The 11,559-nt window shown below is 33.5% G+C and overlaps 1 non-coding gene across 1 annotated transcript; it reads right to left on the bottom strand.

Moving 5' to 3' along the window:
* Positions 1-7,479: 7,479 nt before the first annotated feature.
* Positions 7,480-7,551, bottom strand: TRNAT-UGU (transfer RNA threonine (anticodon UGU)). The gene has a single exon. It is a non-coding gene; the product is annotated as a tRNA-Thr (tRNA).
* Positions 7,552-11,559: the final 4,008 nt, after the last annotated feature.

The following is an 11,559-nucleotide window of genomic DNA, read 5'->3' as shown; positions in this document are numbered from 1 at the left end:
ACCTTTCCAATATCGTTGCTTAGTCACTTATGTGACTCGACCAATAAGTTATAAAATTTGCCAATCAATGTGCATTCGTCATTTATGAATAAATACCAAACCTTTGCGATGAGCATTGAAAATATTTACGCACGATAAGTATCTTTGAAACTGGTTGTCTTCATTTGTTATCGGTGATTCGGTGTCTTGACCTGAATTTGTGCAATTGTGTAAAGGAAAGTTAGATTGGACCTATTAGGGTATAAATTTTAATAAGATCGATTTACCAAAGTGTTGACCCTAATTCTTTCCTTATGATGATTGATTCCTTATATTCTAAAGTATGAAATTACAACGATTGGTAGCGGTAGCTTCCTTGAGAGAGCTTGTAGGGGATTGTCTTTAGTAGAGATTAGTTAACTGGAGCGTGAGTTGTGAATCTTTTAGCCTCTTTCAGTTGTTAGCGGTAGTTTGAGAACTTTGGTTATAATAATGAAGGTTACGAGGACGTAACCATGTTTTTAGTTGGGTAGGATTGTAAAATCTTAATGCTTGAATTGCACCTATTGTAGATTGTAGTTTTGAACAAGTTGACGTTTAGTTGTGGGGTACGTATGCAAATGAGTTCTATATGTTTTGTTACTACTTCAGTTAGTTAATTGATGTGTAAAAGGAGAGTGTGATTAAACTGCTGGTAATGAGTTATGAGTGGCCTATGAGCCGAGCGATGATTACGGGAGATAGGTTTGTGATTAAACTATTGGTATTGAGTTATGAGTTGTGGGGCCTTTGTGCCGAGTTATGTTTGCGGTCCAGTGCGACCATGGTTAATGAGTTTATGTTGAGTTTTGAGATCGGAATTTAGATGGAAGATGATGGTGTTCTCATATGAGTATTCAATTGGTATACATTGTGTTCTCGATTGTCATTTGTTGTAGTTAGTCGGGTTAAGAAAGACGAGTTAAAACTTCGGGACGAAGTTTCTTTTAGGAGGGCGGAATGTAACATTCCGTATTTGTCATGTTTAATTGATGTGTCAAAAGTGGTGTTAACCGCGTTAGAAATGCGTGACGTCCATAAGTACGATATGCAATACCATTTTGAGGTTTGGGTATGGGAGCGAACTTCGGGACGAAGTTCATTTTAAGGGGGGAAGACTGTAATACCCCGTATTTTTATATAATAAATTAAACGGATATTATTATTATATATTAATTATTATACAATTCAGATTACAAATTATATCGAGTTAATGGTGAGTCGATAATTACATCCAACGATCGTAAGTTTACGTTACACATAAGATAATCAAGTAAGGATTACGGGTATTGGTTAAATACAAAATAAGAAGGCATGCTTGATTATTTTTATAGAACCTAGACTACCCATACTCCCTTGTTCACCCCAACCCATACTCCAAATCCACGCCTACATCACCCCCCATACAAACCATACTTCATTGTTCCCTTCTTCCTTATTAAACCCGCCTCCCTCTTTCATCAGCTTCCACATCAACCCTCACGCAGAGAGAGAGAGAGACAGTGAGAGCTGGTTGTTGACGGCACTGCAGGGACGAGCTAGGGACGATTGGCGACGACCTAGGGTGGCCCTGGTGGCTGTTTTGGTGGCGGTAAAGGTGGCGGATTCGTGAAGGATCGATAATCAATTCATTGCTTTAGTTCTGGACTCGCTTAATTGGATTGCTGGCACTTGAGGTAGGGGAAATACACTTGTCCTAATATCGTTGTTGTTGAATTGTGTTGGTTGGATTCGTGGTTGATTTACGTTATCATTTATATTCGGAAAGGTGACTGACTGAATTGATCATATTGAGTATGATATTACAATATCGGATAACTGGCATGATCTTATGATTCATCATTTAATTGATTTGTATAACGTGTTGCATCAATTTCTTGTGAGCATTCATATGCATTGGAGTTGGAGGATGTTACGGATAGAAACAGAGATTATTCAGGGTCTGTGATATTCAGGGACTGTGATATTCAGGGACTGTGATATTCAGGGACTGTGATATTCAGGGACTGTGATATTCAGGGACTGTGATATTCAGGGAATGTGATATTCAGGGTCTGTGATATTCAGGGTCTGTGACATGGTGTGGAAGTTATTGATATGGTGTGGAAGTTATTGATATGGTGTGGAAGTATTGTTATGATGTGGGAGTTATTCAGGGTCTGTGATACGGAGAGGTGGAGTATGTGACAAATTGAAAATGGAGCTATGTATTTTGTTGTCGTACTTATTTTGTTTTCCCTACTCAACCTCGTGGTTGACCCTGTGTATTCGTGAACACCTGTGATGATCCGCTTTATGGGGAGCAGACTTGGCAGGTTTAAGAGATAGGACGGGAGCTTGATGGGCGTGAGACATTGGATCAGACGACTTAGTGGCTAGATCATCATTTAGAAGACTTTCACTTTTATTTTGTCAGTTCTTGTAATTCGAGTTGAAAAGAGTATTTGTAATAATTCAGTTAAAATATTATATAAATTGCCTTGGAGTTTAATTTGTTATTCACTACCTCGGGAAACCGAGATGGTAACAGTCCGTTTTATTAAGGAATGTCTTGACGAGGACTTCTTTTATAAACCGGGGTGTTACACACATGGCATACGAATTGTACTCAATTTCCTTTGATTCATAACATATATTTGTTGTATTTGTTCATCTGACAATAAAACAACCTGTGAAATTCACGGGTTTAAAATTAGTTATATACACAATACACAATATTCTACCAAAATAACTCCTATATAGGCCAATTCATATAAAAAAACGTAAATCAACGTTAAAAAATATTTTACGTTGATTAATCCATTATACGGTTCCTATATGTAAATTAATAATATACGCTAATTCAATATATTCAATCAATTATGTAAATCTTTGTCAGTATTCAATTTCAAAATATTTTTTTCAAATTAACCTCCTAAAAATTAACTCCTATATACGCCAATTCATATAAAAAAAACGTAAAAAATGAATTCTCAACTATTATAGGTGGCAGAATAATTAATGACAGTATTTTAATTACATTTTATAGATAGTAGATTTACTAAATGTAAAAATAATTAATGGCAATATTTTAATTACATTTTTCTCTAACACAATCTTTTCAGATACCGTACTGTCGTACGGGATCTATACTATTTTTCTTTCAAGTAGATTATTATAAGTTTGGGTACTCGGTTATCCAACTAACAAGCTTAAAGTAAGAACTACCATTCATCATTTTTCGGATAACTGGTTATAATTGATTCATAGCAAAACTAAATAAACTGGGTTAGAGTTAAGAGAAATAATGTAGTATTTAACTTGGATTGGGGGATGATGATCGGTGATCTATTTAAAGTTGACATAGACATGAATTCGACACCACATGATATGTCAATTTTATAAAATTTCCCAAACTTCTGATGTAAAATCGCCTATTTAAATGTTTTCTTATAATTATTTTTGATAATTATTTATTTTTTAGCGAGAATTATAGGTCTTTAGTGAAAGATTTTACTCCGCTTAAATATAAAACTGTTGTACACAAGATTAATTGATTAGGTTATATAATGTTCGCAAACTCTAGGGAGGTGAAAAGATAATTTAGGAAAGGCGAGTAAGAGCTATTTTAAAACGGAAAATAGATGAAGGATAACTAAAAGCATCTATAAAATACTATTAAAAGACAACCTAAAAAATGTCAACTAGATAAAGCCATGTAGGATGTGGAAAAGCCACATGGACATTCAATTCACTTTGTCACCTTGGTTAAGATTGACACACGCCTACATTAACTTATAAAATTAACATTTTAATTGAATGTTTTGTAATAAAACATGTTTATGAATTGATTAATGTTTTTCATAGTTTTTTTTAAATTTATTTTCAAATGATGAAATATTGGTTAAAAATGTTGTATATTTTTTTTTTTTGGTAAAAAGTTAAACTTAACTTTCCTGAAATTGTACCACTTAAAATTTACACCTACATCTATTTATTTAAGATCGTTATACAAACCCTTTTAATTAAAAAAAAAATTATGAAGTTTAAAAATATTCGTAAAAGTAAAGGTATGATATTTTACAACCATTATCTAGGATCAATAATAATAATAATAATTTTCATTAATATTTTTTCCTATTTGTTTTTCCCCTTGAGCTCCTCACTCATGATTATCTTATTTAATAATACCCATAACTCAAAAATAAATAAAAAGGCAAATTAAAAGATGGGAATCAATAGTTTATAATGGCTATCAAACCTACAATAGTTTCCATTCACTAATCCTCCATTTAATAACTATTAGTCATGAACTTCAAAATTACAAACTATATTTCATGGTTAAATTAAAAAAATAAAAAAAAAGAAGAAGATGTAACTTACAAAAATTTACAATTAAAATTTCCATTTTACAATAAAAAACAAATGATAAACAATTAAAGATAGAAGTTATAGAATGGATTAAACCTGAATATACCTGGATTCTTACTACTGTTTCCTTTGACAAGTCTGTAAGCGGCATTGCATTGAATGTCATCTTATTCTGTTCAAGCAGTCTTAACTCACCGCAAAAGTTCCACCAAACACTTATATATCAATGTCTATAAAGATTAGACATTTCTAGCTAACTTACATACTACTACATCATCACAATAAACACTACCTCTCTGTCTAAATAGACCTCTTTCGAAAATGACTACTACCACCTGTATTTCCAAATCAATCCTTGTTTTCCTCATATTCAACATCCTTGTTTCTGTCGCAACTCATGCTCAAGCGGCACGTAGTAACCCGACAAAGACTACCGACAAGAAGAAACCTGACTGTATTGTAGACCCTGATGGTAGTGTCCTCTTTCCGGGTCTTGGACGAATCCTAGTCCCAATTCCCGGTACTGTACAATATGACCCGCCTGCTGCTGGCTCTAGTGGCCTATCAGGAGGAGATGGTAGCTCATTCCCCTCTCCTGATGATGATGGCTCATTCCCGTCGCCTGATGGTGGCGGGAAGTGATCACATTGTCCCACCTGTACTCTGGGACCCTGGCCTGGACTATCTCTATTTATGAAACAGACTTTATTCGTAATTTCGTACTATTTCTTGTGTGTTTGCTTAGTTATTATTAATTATGTCATTTGATGTAGTAGGGTTATTCAATTCATGAGTAGCAGAAGACATTCTTCTGTTGTAGCAAGATTTGTGTTGAAGTTTTTCCTTGAATTAAAAGAGCGAGATTTGCATAAATCTCGTATGTATTTCTACTGTTTATGTAATAATAAATAAGTTTCAGAGTTAAAGACTTTGGTACACAGCATATATTATGGTTTTGTCTATTCATGTACAATAAGCTTGGCCTAGTACTTCAACGGAACGAGTAAAAGTGTAAAACCCAATGCTTAACTGAAAACGCTGTATAGTAATGAAAATATTAAGGACCAGGACAGTAGATATCAACACTAAAATTATTGCCATGACTACCGGGATTTGAAATCCGTCAGTAACAAATTTAAACATGTCTTTAAACTTGGTTAACTTCAGAAGTTGAGACGCATGCAGAGCAAGTACACAGATTATGCAAGTCTCTTTCATTCACCAGAAATGCTAGATATAAACAAATTAACAAAAGCATAGATCTGATTATCCCACTCCCTTTAATTTTCACTGCGTGCGTCAATTCGGTCTATTCCAAGCTGTCGGAAGTTAAACTTATCTTTCCTGAAATTGTATCACTTAAAATTTACACCTACGTCTATTTATTTAAGATCGTTATACAAACCCTTTTAATTAAAAAAAAATAATTGTGAAGTTTAAAAATATTCGTAAAAGTAAAGGTATGATATTTTACAACCATTATCTAAGATCAATAATAATAATAATAATAATTTTCATTAATATTTTTTCCTATTTGTTTTCCCCCTTGAGCTCCTCACTCATGAATTATCTTATTTAATAATACTCATAACTCAAAAATAAATGAAAAGGCAAATTAAAAGATGAGAATCAATAGTTTATAATGGCTATTAAACCTACAATAGTTTCCATTCACTAATCCTCCATTTAATAACTATTACTTATGAACTTCAAAATTACAAACTATATTTCATGGTTGAATTAAAAAATTCAAAAAAAAAAGATGTAACTTACCAAAATTTACAATTAAAATTCCCATTTTACAATAAAAAAAATGTTAGTGAATCGATTAACATTTTTTATAGTAATATAGCTCATAAAAGTTATAAATTTATTTATTTATTTAAAACTACACAAACTTGAAAAGAAAAACAAATGAGTAACTTAATAATATTCTTAAATGTAAAATTATGACATGTTATATTCATTCATTATTTAAGTTCAACCAACGTAATTTTCATATAAGTCCAATGATTTTTTTAGAGGCATCGTTGAATTTTCTCACAAGTCTCTTCTAATTCCCTACCCTAGGCCGCTAACCGTTATTCCATTTAACACTCATACTAATTATGCAATATTTCCTACCACCATAAAGATTATATAAAGCAACCCATTATATACAACCCTTTGAATGCCTTTGTTTTTTTCCTAATTAATATTTATGTCATTTAGGTTTGTGAACACTAATTGTAGTGTACGTCATTTAACTTCCAAATTAGCATTATTTAGCCTCTCCTATTTAAAATCGTCTCATTTATTTTCCTCCAAAACAATCATTTGGGGTGGTAAAAATTTGCATTATTTTCTTTAACTTGAATTTGGAATGACAAATTACTAATTTGTGTATTGTTTTTTTTTGTTGTACTTTTATTTCGTAGGCGGTACGAAAGGAAGACCTTGTGGTGAAGTCGTATGGTTAGCGGCTAACTCTTGATGTCATGCACGTCCCACAGGTAAATTCAGTTTTTATACAACTAACAACTTCAATATTTCAATTTGGTTTAAAGTTTTCTAATTCGTACATAATCAAATTCTAAAATTTATGAATTTTTATTAGATGATGATCAAAATTAAAGAATAGGAATATGTATCAATGATGAAATAAATTCCAATTTCATTTGATATTCACAAAAAAAAAATAACTATCTAAATTTTTAATTTTCCTAGAGATAACCCGTGATTTTCACGGGTAACAAAACTAGTTAAACATATCAGAAAGCATTGTATATCGGCTAGTGTTAGAGGTTGATTTGTGTTTTCGTGTGATCGCTTATATTTTATTTCCTTGAAACTAGTTCGGGCATGACTTCATTTGCTTGATTTGGTGAGAGTTTATGAATGAACAACCTGTGTTAAATAGAGCAAAAATACTATAGTCGAGACTCTAGCCCGTAGTTTGATGTGGTCGGTGGAATTTTATTTCTTTGAAATCGAGTCGGACGTGGCTTTATTTGCCTGGTTTGATGAGAGTTTATATGAATGAAGTTAATTTGGACTGATGTTAGAACTTAGAATGTTTGAGGTTCGAAATAACAAAAAATGTTGAGAGGTTCAAAAAAAAAAAAAACAGAATGCCCCCATGCAGGATCGAACTACAGACCTCCAGTTTACAAGACTGGCGCTCTACCACTGAGCTATAGGGGCTGTTGCCGCTTGTTGCTTGACCTTTAACATATAACGTAAACGCTTAACAAATTAAAAATCACCAAGCCCTACTTGGTACTTCCAGACTCCACTAAACAAGTCTATACGAGACCCTTTGTTCAATTTGATTTGATTGTACATCCCTAAATTTTTGTTCTTGTTTTGCTTCGATTATCGACTTTACTTTATAATGTTAAAGGTCAAGCAAATTTGTGAAACCCGAAATGACCCGACCCGAACCCAACCGTTGACTCGTTTTTCCAGGTCTACCTACAGCTGAACCGACCCGAAAATGACCCGATCGAAAACCACCAAACCTGAAAGTGTACCGACAAAAAATAGGGGGCTATAAAACGTCGTCGACGTTTTATAACAAATCGTCGACGCTTTTCATAAAAAAGACGCCTCCTACCCTTCCTCTTCCTCTCTCTACCCAATTCTCTCCCAAGCAAAAAACACTAAAAAAAAAAAATGTTCTAACTCGACATCAACAAAACAACTACACGAGAAATCGACATCAACAAAACAACGATTCAATGTCAAACAACGAGCAATCCACATCAAATGCTAACAACGAATTTGAGGAACGTAATTACACAATCTATTTTCATTTCAATCGATTTAGTATGATAATTGAATTAGATGTTAAGTTGATATATTGAATTACATGTTAAGTCTTCATAGAATTAGGATGAATGTAACAAACACGCCCAAACCCGTCGAAAATAGTTGTAGTCGTGTATATGGACGTGCAAACTCAAAGTCCCCCATGGTGACGGACGTGCAAACTCAAAGTCCCCCATGGTGATGGACGTGCAAACTCAAAGTCCCTCATGGACTAGGACGTGTACATTCAAAGTCCGTCATGGACAGGGACTTTGAATTTCAATGTCCACCATGGACAGACTTTGAAACTCAAAGTCCATCATGGTGATGGACGTGTACTATTCACGTCCATGCATGGTTTGGACGTTGATTCTTCACGTCCGTCATGGTGACGGACTTTGAGTTTCAAAGTCCGCTCCCCGGTTCGACTATGAACTTGTTTTTTCTTCATTTTATTTACTTTTTTTTCGTAAGTTTTAGAAATTTTAACATATTTTAGCATGTAATCATTATTAATTTTGTGTTATAACAGGATTCATTTGAGGAATTTGGTGGAAACGATGTTAATTACAACCACCTATTTGAGACGGTTACATGTTTTGCGAGTCGGGATGGGAAGCGTTTGAGTGGGCGAAGGTAAGACGGCGTTCCACATCAACTAACGAAGAAACCGCAAGGAAATTAAACTTTGATAATGCATTTAAAGTTTGATTATGTAATAATTTAAAATATGCTCTCTTGTTATAACAATCATATTACTAATTATGAAATTACTGGAATTCAAAATAACCGTTAGAAGAGCCTATAACCGTTATAATTCAAAAATGTCCGTTACAATTCAAAATAACCGTTACAATTCAAAAATGTCCGTTACAATTCAAAATAACCATTATAATTCAAAATAACCGTTATAATTCAAAATTACCGTTATAATTCAAATGTTACCGTTATAATTCAAAATAACCGTTATAATTCAAATGTTACCGTTATAATTCAAAATAACCGTTATAATTCAAAATTACCGTTATAATTCAAATGTTACCGTTACAATTAAAAAATAGCCGTTACAATTAATAGCTTATAAATAGGCCATTCTATGTGCCACTACAATCACAACATCCTCAATCACAACATCCAATCCTATTCACTCACTACAATAATAAAATGGTTCTCACAAATGCTCAAAAAACCAGAGTTTATCAAATAAGAATCGATCTAATTGTTCAAAATTTACCAATTCTAATTGAGCGTCTTGAATCAGTGGTTCCCAGTGCCACTGTATGGCACATGCTTGAAGAGCCTCCAATTGGTAGCCTTTGTATAATTTTAGCCTTTAAACCGAGAAGATGTGCTAACTCCAGCAGTTAGAGATGAGGTTGTCTCTGATGAAGCATTAACCGAGAAGATGTGGGAGTTTCGCAGGTTAAGAAGTGATGGCTTTACATATTTTGAGCGTATCCTCACCGTGATCGATTACCCAAGACTATCAGACTTATGTCTTTGGTAGAGTCTTAGGGCAAGGAATTCTTTATCTCTACTTGAATGATTTGTTGACTGAATATATGTCTACCCAACCTGAAGAAATTGAGGTTCAAGATCATGAAGAAGATAAGGAATCGTCATCTTCATCATCGGAAGATAATTAAGTTCGATAGTTATTTAATTATGTTATGTTTTAAATAATAATCGTTTATGGCATGGGTTTGAGGTTTGGGGTTTAGGGTTTGGGGTTTAGGGTTTAGGGTTTAGGGTATAGGGTTTGGGGTTTGGGGTTTAGGGTTTAGGGTTTAGGGTTTGGGGTTTAGGGTTTAGGGTTTAGAATTGGTAAATTTTGAACAATTAGATCGATTCTTATTTGATAAACTCTGGTTTTTTGAGCATTTGTGAGAACCATTTTATTATTGTAGTGAGTGAATAGGATTGGATGTTGTGATTGAGGATGTTTTGATTGTAGTGGCACATAGAATGACCTATTTATAAGCTATTAATTGTAACGGCTATTTTTTAATTGTAACGGTAACATTTGAATTATAACGGTAATTTTGAATTATAACGGTTATTTTGAATTATAACGGTAACATTTGAATTATAACGGTAATTTTGAATTATAACGGTTATTTTGAATTATAACGGTTATTTTGAATTGTAACGGATATTTTTGAATTGTAACGGTTATTTTGAATTGTAACGGACATTTTTGAATTATAACGGTTATTTTGAATTGTAACGGACATTTTTGAATTATAACGGTTATAGGTTCTTCCAACGGTTATTTTGAATTCCAGTAATTTCATAATTAGTAATATGATTGTTATAAACTTATAACAGTATAGTATATTTTAAATTATTAAATAATCAAACTTTCAATGCATTATCAAAGTTTAATTTCCTTGCAGTTTCTTCGTTAGTTGGTGTGGAACGCCGTCTTCTGCCCACTCAAACGCTTCATCCCGACTCGCAAAACATGTAACCGTCTCAAATAGGTGGTTGTAATTAACATCGTTTCCACCAAATTCCTCAAATGAATCCTGTTATAACACAAAATTAATAATAATTACATGCTAAAATATGTTAAAATTTCTAAAACTTACGAAAAAAAGTAAATAAAATGAAGAAAAAACAAGTTCATAGTCTGAACCAGGAGCGGACTTTGAAACTCAAAGTCCGTCACCATGACAGACGTGAAGAATCAACGTCCAAACCATGCATGGACGTGAATAGTACACGTCCATCATCATGATGGACTTTGAGTTTCAAAGTTTGTCCATGGTGGACATTGAAATTCAAAGTCCCTGTCCATGACGGACTTTGAATGTACACGTCCTAGTCCATGAGGGACTTTGAGTTTGCACGTCCATCACCATGGGGGACTTTGAGTTTGCACGTCCGTCACCATGGGGGACTTTGAGTTTGCACGTCCATATACACGACTACAACTATTTTCGACGGGTTTGGGCGTGTTTGTTACATTCATCCTAATTCTATGAAGACTTAACATGTAATTCAATATATCAACTTAACATCTAATTCAATTATCATACTAAATCGATTGAAATGAAAATAGATTGTGTAATTACGTTCCTCAAATTCGTTGTTAGCATTTGATGTGGATTGCTCGTTGTTTGACATTGAATCGTTGTTTTGTTGATGTCGATTTCTCGTGTAGTTGTTTTGTTGATGTCGAGTTAGAACATCTTTTTTTTTTTTTTTTAGTGTTTTTTGCTTGGGAGAGAATTGGGTAGAGAGAGGAAGAGGAAGGGTAGGAGGCGTCTTTTTTATGAAAAGCGTCGACGATTTGTTATAAAACGTCGACGACGTTTCGCAATCGGGAAAAAATAACACCAATTGAACCAAAAAAACTTGAAATAATTTATTCTCTCTTGTTTATTAACCCGAAAATAA

Source organism: Silene latifolia, chromosome 6, assembly GCF_048544455.1.
Source record: "Silene latifolia isolate original U9 population chromosome 6, ASM4854445v1, whole genome shotgun sequence".
NCBI lineage: Eukaryota > Viridiplantae > Streptophyta > Magnoliopsida > Caryophyllales > Caryophyllaceae > Silene > Silene latifolia.
The sequence above is the reverse complement of the archived record's forward strand: the minus strand, read 5'-3'. Positions and strand labels throughout refer to the sequence as shown.